This window comes from Perca fluviatilis, chromosome 19 (assembly GCF_010015445.1).
Source record: "Perca fluviatilis chromosome 19, GENO_Pfluv_1.0, whole genome shotgun sequence".
Lineage (NCBI taxonomy): Eukaryota > Metazoa > Chordata > Actinopteri > Perciformes > Percidae > Perca > Perca fluviatilis.
Window position 1 is genome coordinate 12,566,568 of NC_053130.1, and position 13,579 is coordinate 12,580,146.

At 38.6% G+C, this 13,579-nt stretch overlaps 1 protein-coding gene and 1 long non-coding RNA gene across 4 annotated transcripts in view; one reads left to right on the top strand and one right to left on the bottom strand.

Annotated features, from left to right (window-relative positions):
* grid1a (glutamate receptor, ionotropic, delta 1a) overlaps positions 1-13,579 on the top strand; it is a 262,279-nt gene that overhangs the window by 67,041 nt on the left and 181,659 nt on the right. The gene's annotated exons all lie outside the window — the stretch shown is intronic.
* LOC120548314 lies at positions 9,445-13,271 on the bottom strand. The gene is made up of 2 exons (XR_005637166.1): positions 13,223-13,271; positions 9,445-10,263 (listed from the first exon to the last, which is right to left on the bottom strand). It is a non-coding gene; the product is annotated as an uncharacterized LOC120548314 (long non-coding RNA).

A 13,579-nucleotide genomic window follows, 5' to 3' on the forward strand; every position in this document is an offset into this window, starting at 1 on the left:
GGCATGTAAATGATAGCCTTTTCAAAGTACTTTAATGCCCTGTGGTTCTGAACAGTCTATTGAAGCATGATTAATAGTTTCCGTCAAAGCAATCTGATGGTGCACACAGTGGAAACTATTTTACCTGCATGTTTCCAAATGGCACAATCTGACAAAGTGACATCAATGAATTGCTAATTAAAAACAATCTTTACAGTGTTTCCTTCACTAAGATTGTTGTAGGGTGTAGAGCTGCAGGTGTTACAGCTCAACAGGAGCAAAGTTCTTCCGACAGCCAAATAAACATGCAAAGGAACATAACCCTAACAAAACTTGTTTATTTGTATAGGCCTTTGTGGGTTAAAACCTCAATTGATTTGAAAGGAAACGCAAAATTTAAATGTTGAAGAAAAATGATACCCAGGTATAGTTAATAGATAAATAGATGGATATTGAACATTCTCTTTAAAACAGCAGAACTATCAAGAGTACATCTGCTGCGTCTCTCAGTTCTGTTCTGTATAAAACATGTTTTTATACAGGATCAAATGGGTAGACGAGAAATCAAAAAGAGACTCTAGAAATGAAAGAAAAGCTGTCCTTTGTTTACAATGATCTGATATCTTCTCCTTGTAGTAAATAAAAAGCCTTGTCTGATAATACAAACAAATGATCTGACCTAGCGGTTTCATTTACTCTACAAAATAGGTATTTACATTCAAAAGCAGTCTGAATTCATCAAAGATAGCAGAGATGGCCATTGCTGACTTGGATTTTTAGTAATGTCGTAATCTTTCACTAGAAGAGGTAGCATGCAGTAGGTGTATCGTTTAGCCCATGTGCTTGTTAGTACCTTTTTTGAACAGGGAAAGTCAGTGGTTACAATCAAAGGACTATAATTTAGACTCCATGCCAAAAAATTACTTCGACTTAATCCCAACAAAAACTGAGCTTCACAAATGTATAGCCTAAAGTCAAACGTAACAAATGTAGTACTCTTTGAAAGGCTATTGCTGTGGATTGCATTGCAATAGTTGTTTTTATGTCTGCAACTTAGTCATGTGCCTATAATTTGACTTTTAAGGGTTGCTGTGACAAAGGACTATTGCTGAAATGAATTACTCATTACTCAACATTAATTACCAACACGCCACATTCTACAAGTATAATTATATTTGCCCTCTGTCAATACTGAAATTTTTCCTAAATATGGAAAACACTGGCTGTTGTCTATTGTAGATGAATATGTGAAGACTTATTTGAAGCTACTGTTTTTGAAAAATAAGTATTACAATGGAGGTTCATGAGGTAAAAGCCATTTTGTCAGAATCCATTTTGCCCATAATGTGTCAGTGAGTTACAGCTTAGCCCCGGCTGTCGCTTTGAGCCCTAATGAAGGAGGAGTCATGGTGTTAGTACAGCCACACCTATGTGTGTGGGTGTATGGGTGTTGTGTGGGTGTTTTATTTGCATGAATGCACCAATAATTGTGCTGAATTGCATGCAAATGTGTACAGTCTAAGTGTACTTGTGTTTTTTTGGCAGTGGGTTTCACCATGTGCCAACAAGCCTGGCCTGAGAAAGCTAACAGACGGCTTAGATTTTCAGTGCGGGTCAGTGGCTGAAAGTAAGGGCTGAGAGGACCTGCTGGGTAGACAGACTGTCAGCCACATCAAGTAGACAAATGGCGCTGTCCAGGTCCTGGGGGCATCCAACAAGGTCAAGGGTCATTAGCAGCACATAGGTGCACGTGACAACAGTCAGTTGCTCCAATGCAAATGCAGCCCTTGTCAATATGTTTGCATTTCTTTAGCTATGACGGCAGCAACTAACAATTATTTTCATTATTGATTAATCTGACAATTATTTTCGCTGTTATCATTTGATCTTTAAAATGTCATAAAGAAGTGAAAACTGACGATCACTGACCAGCCCAAATTGCTGGTCTGGTTCAACACAAAACCCCAAAATATTTACTTTACCATTGCATGAAACAGAGAAAACAGCCAATCCAAGGAGAAGCTGGAATATTTGGCATTTCTGCTTGAAAAATGCAGAAATGATTAAACAATAAAAAATGCCAAAATCGACTAATTTACTTATGTCTAATTGTTGCTTTTCTAGAAGCTACCGATATTTTAGACTTTAGATGTTTTGTGGGAGAAAGTTATTTGGTAATTTTATAAAACAAAAAGATACAGCATAATAACTAATCTTCATTCCTTTCACTAGACACTTGAGGTAATCCACAGCCAAGAGTGGCTCCATTATTTCATACAGCCATCAGTGTGAAATATAAAAGTAAGACAATAAAATAGAAAGAGAATCTATCTGTTATATATTCAAGTGATGCAAATTATACTTTAGCCTGTGTCATAATCCAGGCATTGCCGTGGTGTATAAAGGACATAACACATAGACTGTAATGTCCTGAAAGACATTAACAGTAATGACCTTATTCATTTGACACCATTACAATTACCCAGCCCAGAGGCTCAGTGGTGCTCTCTCTTTTTTCAGAGTCTCCCTGTCTCCCCCCCTTTCACCCTCTCTGTCTCTCTCTGTCATTTTCTCTCCAGTGCTGCTATTCAGCTCACAGTTTGATTCACAGTCGCTTATCATGCATACATCATCCCGGCAAGACAGCTTTTCATCAAGTGGAACACACTGACGAGCATAAACGCACACAAATGGACAACAATAGTGCAAACACATTTATCTTTAAACACCTTTTGAGATTTGAGGACGGTTGCGCAAGTACTGCAGTAAATTAGTACAAAACTGTGTAGAACTAATTAGCGACTGTTTTGCTGAGGGAGGTTGCAAGAGAGAGAGAGAGAAAGAGAGAGAGAAAGAGAGAGAGAGAGAGAGCATGAGGGATGAGATCTGTTTAACAGATGATCTATACGCAGGGTGCTTTGCAGTGATATCCCCCACTGAGAGAAATTATTGCTGTAAACAGAAGCTTGCATCTCATAAATGCATCTGCATTCATTTGACTTGACGGCGGACCTCATGGTTCCATCTTTGGCAGTAGGTGATATCTCTCTCAACAAGAATACCATTGACTGCCATCCATGGTAAAACTGAGGAAAATGAGCAGAGAGAAGTAAGAGGTGAGACAGGCCTTGGCACCTGGTGTGAAGGTAGAAAGCGGCAGCACCTTGATGACCTCAGTGAGTACCCACACTTATTTGTCCAAAATGCTGCATCACCTATAATAAAGCTGTAGAGATATGGGGGAAGAAATTACCCTAATATTGATACTGGGCACACAGTGATTATGATCTTTCCTGGGAGAGTAATTCCTCTATAATGTTCAAGCTGCTCTAGGCTAGGGCAGCTAACCATATGCTAAGGCCTAAAGTTGACTTATTAACTAGGGCTTCACTGTTATTCTTGTTTAATGGTCTTTTAAACATACATCACACATACACAATGTATGTCATAATCAATCCCCCTCCCATTATGTATGAGTGTAAAATAGATGATAGGTCAGGTCACTGCATGATATTGAACATTTTATGTATATTTAAATATAATTGCTTGCTTCAGAGAAACTATCTTGATATACTATGTCAGTCCCTTCAGGATTTCGCAGGCTTTTTTTTAGATTGTTGCGGCCCAAAATGCCTGATTTTGCAGGAGCTTTTGTAAAAATTGCTCTGGGCTGAGTTTTCCTAGTAACCTTAGCAAAAAGGCTCAGGATGCTTAAAATGTTAGTATATTATGACAATGGCTAGTGGATTTATGACAAAAAATAATAATTTATTGAATTAATCAAATTTGAACATATGTGTCAGTGGAATTATGATCCTGGCCTGGGACACAAACATACGGTTTGATAAAATACTTATTGGACTTTAACTTATTGCACTTACAATAACGAGCGTAGCTGTCCTCAATTTAGGTCATCGTGTACGTCTCATCTCCGGCTTTTCCTGCATCCACTGTGTGTGTGTGTGTGTGTGTGTGTGTGTGTGTGTGTGTGTGTGTGTGTGTGTGCGCGTCAGTTGTGGGGGGAACTGAGCAGCAGCCCCGCCTGCTGCAGAGAGCCGACCGGATTGAAACAGCAGCAGCTTTCAGCGACTTTAGAGTGAAAAAACGTTACAGCGTACGTTGATGTTAAAATGTATACAGGTTGGCAGGACGTCATCCCGTTCTCACTTCCGCTTGGTCAGCTACTCTCAGAGTACACCTCAGTGTCGTTATACTGACGCAAAGTTTAGCACGTGGGACTGTTGAGATTGGTTGAAGTCGCGGGAAACTCCGGTTATTGGTCAAATTTGCGGAAAAGTCAAATTGGTGATTGGTCAAAATTGCGAGTCAGACCAAATTCACGGTGATTGGTTGAATTCACGTGAATTGTTGCGATCGCGACATTGCGAAATTCTGGAGGGACTGCTATGTGTTATGTCTAATACTGCTTGTGATTTAAGTAGAATATCGTGTTTTTCACTCCTGCTAAAGCATCAGTTACCTTTTCAGAACGATATTTCAACTCATATTAAATTACTATTTGTATTTTAACCGTATTTATTTGAAAAATGAAAAGGATGAAATGTGTACAAAAGGCTTTTATTTGGTCTCTCTCCAAAATAAATATAGTATTATCCTGAGGGAGCCATCATTCCTTGTCCCCGACCTTGGAACTCACTATAAGCTGCACTTGTGTTAAACTGTGCTATTGCATTCAGACTAAGGTTTAGCCACAGCATGCTGCTTGTTTCTTTTACTTTTCTGTTCTAGTTGACCGCATAGAGATATTGCTGTCTTCCTTGAAAGAATCTAAGAGATGCAGTCAAGTCCTAATGTAAGAAATTGTGATGTACCAGAAGTTACTATTTTGGTTATTTAGTTCAAAACAGTACACCACTTTTTGTAACATAATACAGTACATTATTTATCACCAAACTAAGAAGTGAGACAAAAAGGTCTAATGTATTATGACAGGAGGGCATTGAGAGAACATGATGTGTTTTACTAGACCAAACCTGAACCTAACAAGATGTTACAGTTTGAATACTTTTTAAAATGTTTGACTTATCTCTTACAGAGAGCAGACAGTATGATAACAATAGGCTTTCTGCTCTCTGCTTGTTGCAATTGAACACAACATCACAAATATTGCTAAAGGCATTTAACACACAGCCGGGTTCGACTGACTTGATTGGAATATACATTACAGTTTTTTACGATTGCTATGACAATTTTTTCAATACTCTTAATAACTTTCTTAACTCTTAACACAGTTAGCACAACATCTGTCTGTGTAGGCCATACAATTAACACACTTCTTGTTGCTTTGACACAAATTGCATACACTTAACACAAATTGAAAATGCTCGAACATCTTTTACAAACAAGCTCAACCAAAACCAAAACAATGGATCTTTACTGCCAAATTTACAAATGCTTTCACACTGTATGTCAGAACAGATAACTTCATGCTCTAAACCTAGCTTATAGGCTAAAGTCAAAGTGAACAGCTGATCATACTGTAAATTGAAACACAAATATATCCCCTGCATTTCATAAATGCATTTATTGAGAAACAGTTCATTGGAGTTATGCAAATAGATCAATCACAGCTGATTCCCTTCTAGGAAACACACTCAGGTGTTGAGGTTCTTTCAATCGCATGATCATATGGTAGTACAGTAAAAGAGGACCTATTTGAACAATATACTGTAGATGAACACAGAAAATAAGACAAAATGTTTTCACGAGGGAGAGTAAGAGGAGTACCAGGGCAATTCTGTCTTTGTCTCCTTTTTTTCATAAACTGTACATTCTATAAAGCTACTCTGAGATGGGTCAATCATTTTTTGTATTGAATCTCTGCAGCAAAAGAAACAAATCGGAGGCCGGGTTGGAACAGTGGGTAGAGCAGGCGCACATATGCTTGGAGGTTTATGCCTCGACGCAGAGGTCCAGGGTTCAAATCTGACTTGTGATGATTTACTGCATGTCTTCCCCCTCTCTTTCTCAACTAGCTGTCCTGTCAAATAAAGGTGGAAAAACCCAAAAAACAATCTTTAAACATTTTTTACTAAACCCAACAAAACAAAAATGTAGAGAGGCTTCAACAGAAACTGCAGTGCAAAAAAAAATCTATGATCAATACAATCACTTTTGTCTGTTGTATAAGGGCAGACCTGACTGACACATATAAAATAATGCAGTTTCTGTAATTCCATGGGATGTTAGTGTTTTGTATGATATTGTGCTATGAATGACTACATTTTCCTGTTGGGAGAGAACATGTGTTAGTGTTTTGGAAGAATTATTTGATTTTGAGACATGATTGCATTGTTTTGGTAAACACAGTGTATTGTGTTAGTGAATTATTGTATTTTGAAAATCAGTGTTGGAGTTTAGTTTACAATGTGTGAATTTGAGCATGAAATTAACTGTTTTGCCAATTGTGTGTTGTAGATGTGTTGGTGCCTGAAGAGTTTAGGAACGTAAACTCGTAAAAAATTGTAATAGTACAATACTTACATTCAACATTAAATAGCATAAAGGCCCAGACTTAAATCACATGTTTTGATCAGTGAAATATGGATGCATGTATGGAATAGCATACAATGCACCATCATTTTTTTTTGTATTTGTAATTCATGACTCAGACTGTATTAGCTTTTTCAGTAAAGCTTGTGTATTTTAAGCTTCTGCACAAATGCGTCCCTGTGCCTGAGCTGATATGGTATTCCATGCTGTTTCTGAACAGCAAAAAACAGACACCAAAACAATGAAGATTACTGACAAAAATTAGGCTAGCTCATTCCTTTTGTCACAAAGTATGAGCTACATTTTTCAACAAGTGCTAATAGGAGGATCATGCTCTAACTGAATGACAGTGAGATCTTCAGGGGGACATTTATTCATATTTACTACACAGTACAAGAGTGTATGGTTTCACTGTAAAACAGGACTTTCACTCAGGAGAGCCGGGTTTGCTGTTTTTTTTTTTTTTAAGCCTTCCCCAATGTTTCTTTCCTAAACCCAACCGTTTATTGTTTTTCTAAGCGTGTGACGTTGGTCACCGTCGTTTTTTTTAACAAGCCTGTGACGTTGTTCTCACAATAGTATGGCACGTTCTCGTGATAACACGCAACGTGGCGACACCATGTGGTGTGTATGTCTACAGCGTAGACATACGTGTGAATAGCTCAAAATGCAACAGATAACACACCATTTGGCTTTAGAAAAGTGGCGTGTATGTTTACGCAAAGTCATGATGCCATGCCAGAAATGATCTGTGCAGTGGGTGTGGCCTCAATAGCCCTGCATTAGGCTAAATAGCCCAAACCATTGACCTTTAGCTTAACAGAAAAGCTTGTCATATGACAAACATTTTATATTAGTGCTTGTGGAATTATTCTCAATTTGACATCACACCAGTGATCAGTGTTTTCTTCTCATAAATAAATATGAAATATTAAACATTAAAATTAATGCATTTTAAATCCACATTCTAGGTTACATTTAACATTCATCTGAAGAATTCATTAAACCTCTTATCCAGCTGATGGTGGACAAAGCAAATCTCAGACTAGTAGTACATTGTAAGGTAGCTTGTAGCCATAATCTTAAAGTGCCCATATTATACTCATTTTCATGTTCATAATTGTATTTTAAGGTTGTACCAGAATAGGTGTACATGGTTTAATTTTCAAAAAACACCATATTTTTGTTGTACTGCACAGCTCTCTCTCACTTCTGCAGATCCTCTTTTCACCTGGTTTCTGTTTTAGCTACAGAGTGAGACCTCTTTTCTTCTTCTTCTTCTTCTTCTGTACTATGGTACATGCGCAGTAGCTCAGATCTAGATCTTGTCAGCTAGCTAGCTCCATAGAAGTAAAAGAAAGGCTGTTTCTTCAACTTCGGTCAGTTACAAGGCAGGATTAGCTGGGAGACTTCAAAATGAGGGTGCACATGTAAGTAGTTCTTTTGTAGATTATGGTGAACTTGTGTGTGTTGTAGCAGTGCTTTGCTATTGAGGAGGAGGTAGCATGCTAGCGTTAGCATTAGCGTTAGCATTCTAACGCTACGAGCTAACGGTTGCGGTTAGCCAGCTCGTTTCGGCTTGTTACGTCACAATCCGGGCCGATTTTGAACAGCTCACCCAGAGACTGAAGGCAGGACACATTCAGAAACCATATCTCACTCAAAACAGCATGGATGGATTTTTTTCAAAGTTTGTATGCATGTGGAAGCACCAAAGACACAAAATAACACCCCAAATCCCAGAAAAAGTGTTTTTTTTCATAATATGGGCACTTTAAATTCCATTATACATTTTTATTATGAATTGTAAATTACAAGTTTTTTATCTTTGAAACAGCATGTTATCCTAGTCACAGACCCACACTCACAAATGAAACAAAAAAGTGCACACACCTTTCTCAGTGAAACTTCAACAAGTTTCATTTAGAACCACCTACATAGAGTACTTTGACAATCAGCAAGATTGTTAAAAATGACACCCTTGGCTGAGCACAAACAGATGCTGAGAACCAACTTTTCCACAGAGGTTCATTCCAACTCCTTATGCTGAACATGAACATATGCACAAGGAACAAAGAAGGTCCTTCTTACTATCTTTACCCTATCTACAAACAGCTGTCCAGCAGAAGCAGTGGCACATGGAGCCAAGACACAACTGTTAGGTCAAATTTTCTTAAATTAAAAAATACTAGAAGGAGAAATTCACCGTGAAAAACTAATACTACTGTTAAAAAAACAAATTGTGAAGAATACATTTTAGAACTTGACGATGACTCACAGACTGCAGCAGAAACTTAGATAAGCGTCTGTGTAATTATATTTATTTTTGCCTCACGTTTTAAACTAACTGATGTATTTTTGCCACAAGCTACTTTTGTCTCTGCAAGTTTGCTTTAGATAACATAGGTCATGGGCTCCCATTGTCTTACAAAATCTATCACAAACAGTTTGCAGAGGCATTGCCTTGACTAAACTAATAATATTAACAATTTAAATTGGACGATTATAGCTTGCAGTTAGCATATAACAAACAAAATCCACTATGCTTGAATTGAATATGAGATAATTGTCTCCATGTACACTTTGCCTACCACTCTATATTGAGTTTTGTTTTGCAGCTTGACTGCCGCCAGAGGACCAATAATACTGTGCTCTAATAGAAAAAGTGGACTTTCTCACTTTTAAAAGTGGTGATTAGCTGCAAATTACAATCACGTCAGGAGATATAATCATAGCTGTCAACTCTTAGTGTGTTGTTGCATTGTAATCGTAATGAATAGGTAATTGGGTTTAAAGACTGGAATATGAATAGTGTAGCATTAAATTAAAACTATTTCAGGTGTGGCTGCTGAGCTTTCTTTGTTCATACAGGATATTCAAAGTGCATGCAAGGGTAAGTGAGGTGGTAAAATGTTTAGGGGTGTCAGGGTGGAGAGAAGGTTTGGACCCAAATGCAGTTAAAACACATTTATTCCAGCCAGGAAAACCACAACAGGTAGCACACAAACAGAAAGTAAGAATCCAGCAACAGACGGAAACGGAAACAGAGAGACTAAATACATAGGGTAATGAACACTAACGAGGAGCAGGTGATACAAATCAGGGCGGGGCAGAACAATCAAATAGGAGGAAAAAACAAGACAGGAAGCGCAACAAGACAAGACTAGGGAGGAAAACGAGACTAAATAATACAGGAAACAGACTTTAACAAACATGACAAGGGGTATCTAATTCTACATGATGGTAAATCAATCTGTTTACAATAAATAAAATGAAATAAATACACTATAGCCTACATATACATTACATACACAATAGATACATAGGTTAGAGCTTCTGTTGTCACAGTGCCCAGTACAGTGTAGCCTGGGAGTAAAACAAAATACCCAGTTTGGATGTATATGGCTGTGTTTATGCACAATTACTGTGTATGTGTGCATCGGTATTTTGTGTGTATTGGTGTGTATGTGATTATGTTCATATGCATTTGGATGTATGCGTTTTTATGTTTTTTGTATTATATTTATTTTTGTTTTTATTATGTGCAGGCAGCTCCATGTGTCTGCTTGAGATTAATCTAATGGTGGGGAATTCAATCAGATCCTGCTGTTGAATCCACCCTGCGAAGATCCATCAGCAAAGCAGGGGACATTTACACAGCAGCAGTGATGAGGGAACATTCTTTACAGCACAGACAAAGGGGAGGAGGAACATGCTGGCACTCTGGACTTATTTCAGAAGCTTCCATTTGTGCAGGCGTGGCGCTGCGAGCTGGGAGAGCAGGAAAATGAGGAAGTTAACAAAAACAGTGAAAGTCAAAGCAAATCCATGTGAAATAATGCATGTCATTTATTCATAATGTTCCCTAGTTTTGGTCATGCTTTGGCCCTGGCAAATGAAATGGGCCTCCCTTGTGCAGTCATGTGGCATTTTCTCCCTTTATCTCTGGTGCTTTCTTTTGATTCATCTTCCATCTGTTGGAAATGGATAGTCCGGTAAAGAAAAAGAAAACAGTTCAAGTAGATGCAGTCATGAGAGCCGTGCTTTTCGCTCTTCACAAAGCTCAGTTGATGATAGTATTTTTTTTAACCATTACGATTCTCGAATAATATCTCACTCAACCAACAGAACCCCCTCTATGCATAATATCCAATCCTTGTGTGCTCACGATCGACTCCATTTTGAACAAAGATGATGAGAAAAAGTAATGAAGATATATTGTTTAATTTATGTGTGCACAGTTTAGATTAGAGCTGATGTTATTTTTGCCCAACTACGGCACGTCGTTCACATTCAAACATTGGAACAGGTTATTTCAAGTCTGTAACAAATAGTTTCTTGGCAATATTATTCTATAAAGATACTCAGTTCATCAGGTAGGATTGTATACTGTACCACTTTAGGAAGTCCACACGATTACATCTTTTTAAGAAGGTCTCCTTATTGCACCAAGCTTGTAAGTGAGACCACTGCACTGTATTAAATATTGTTTCTATTTTAATTTTCTTTAAAACTTAACTAAATTGATTGTAATGGAGTACAATACCTTTACCTAGGTGCAAGTTTACAATGTACTACTACATTTGAACGTTAAACTGCTAAAAGCTCATGCAACAGGAAAATGTAATTTATAAAAGGAACCATTTCACTTTTACAAATTACCCACATATTTTGTTGATGTATTGTTTTTTATATTCTTCCTCCTGTGTATGTTCTCATAACTGGTATTCATTTTTGAGGACATGTTTTACATACTAGTTCTAGGAATCGGTACCAAATACCAGTTAAGTCATTATTATTCATCACTCTGCTTCACAGCCCTTTACCTCCTCGTTATTTTTTTCTTTGCTTCTTAAGATACACAACACTCCTTCAGTTTCTTCTTGCATTAGTAATATGGCCATCTTTGGTCAGGTCCCAGCCACTGATAATTAGCTTGCTTGTCAAGTGGATGCAACTAGATGAACAAGCGGCTCTCTCCAAATGAAATGGAAGTGTAGCCATGGATATAGCTCTATGAAATTAACATCTCAGCCAATCAGTCAGCCCTTTCTTTCTGTGACTACTGGAGTCAGCTGGGCTTTACCACCCCGCCGGGGGCCATGCTAGCCGGAATACAAGAGCCACAATTAAATCCCTGTGTCACTGCCATTACTGATGCTAATCTATTCATCTATCTGGAGAACTTCCGGCCTTGTCTTGTTGAGCTGTGGACACTGCTTTGATCAGGCTGAGATACTGAGGGCTCTGCACATGAAGGCAGCATATGTCAAAAGCATTTGCAAGAGGATATTGCTGTTGGTTATGAAGGATACATACTGGGTAGGCATATCCAAACAGTTGTAGAAATATAATAGATTGAGCTTTTGATATTTTAGCATTTTATTTTAGTGCAACACACTTTGAAACATTTTAGGATACATTACATTATTTTCTTTCTACTTTGCACTTGCGTGTATTTTCCCCCAAAAAAAATAGTATGAATTCCAAGCCAATTTTAGAGATGGAACGAAATCTAAAGATGCAGTAAAACCATCCAGTTCCTTGAGTGGAATCCAGCTTGTGCTTATGTAAATGTATCCTTCCTATGCTATAGGATTATTCAGATGAGGTTGGTTCTGCTACTTTTGTCTAAGCTATTGTACAAGTCAGGGAGAAAATGTGTTGAATTAAAAGTGTGGGAATCTTGAAGCTACCTAGAAGGCAGTATCACACCACTCACTGTAAACCAATATGTGGGAATCAAGTACAAGTGAGCTGAAAGGTGGAAAGAGGTGAAAGGAGACTCTATGAAACAATGAGTAGCACCTGGGTCCCTGTTACGTCCCCAAATGTACAGCCCAGGGGAAAAGGTGAGCAACAACAAAAATAACAAAGAAAGAAAGAAAACAGAACAACCCATACCGTTAAACTATTTATTTAAACGTAAAGCCCACTGATAACACAAAACAACCACCCTGAAAAACCACAGTGAAAAACAACCGGTCGAACAAAACAAGACTCAAATCCAACTAATAACGCAACTAATAACGCTATCCCTCCGCTGTGGGAGCGATGACAAATCAAAGAGCACTACACAGCACTGGATCACATAGGACACAACACAGCTTGCCCACCAGCCTCACGTCTGCTCCTCCTTGCAGCTTTAGGCCGGTTACACACTGGAAACTCGCGCGAGCGTGTAAGCTGCGTGGCGTGTCCGTTTATATTTCGGCTCCCATGTTAACAGGTTAGAGCTTACACACTGCCGGCGTGAGACACGCGTCTCAGGCACGGCTCGAGACGCGCCTGAGACGCCTGCCTGCTAGAAATAGAACCGACGCCTATTTTTCACGCGAGACGCGAGCGCGTTGGAAGCGTTTCCAGGCAAAATAGAATAGGAAAATATGTTTATATGTCATTTAGACACAAATACATATTAATAAATGACATATTGATGTTTGAAAGTCTAGGTTTTGACATCAATGTAGATATAAATGTAATACAAATTTCAGAGAAAAGATTTTCAAATATTGCACCTGTCATACAGAACGAAATATTCTGTAACATATTTTGCATTCAATACTGCCGATGTTGTCTTGCTTTAATCAAATCAGTAGGCTATATATAAAGGGTAGGATAGGCTACAATGACAACGTAGTGTGTGTTCTGAGTGACGGTCCAACATCAGATAGGCTATATAGGCTCTTTACAGCTACACAAAGTTGTTATAAACGGACAGCCCACTTACCCATTTATCAGAGTTTGAATCTGTCGGCGCTATGTCCCGAGATCAGCCCTCCCTGTACCTAGCAGCAGGAGCAGCGCCGCGTCAGATACGCTTCTGGTATGTAGGACACAGAAAAATACATGCAGCTGAGACGCAACAGAAACGCCACGCTCGCGAGACGCGTGCAGTGTGTAACCGGCCTTATATTAGTACCCTTGATTACTGAAGCGCTGCAGGTGTGCCTGACCTATCTGGTGAAGGGGGCGGTACCTGGATCAGGACACAAGAGAGGGGAAGAAAGCTCAAGCAGAGAAAGACTGAGAAAGGCAAAGAGACAGACGTCGGGAAGATGATGGAGAGTAGGTAGCACTTGTCTCA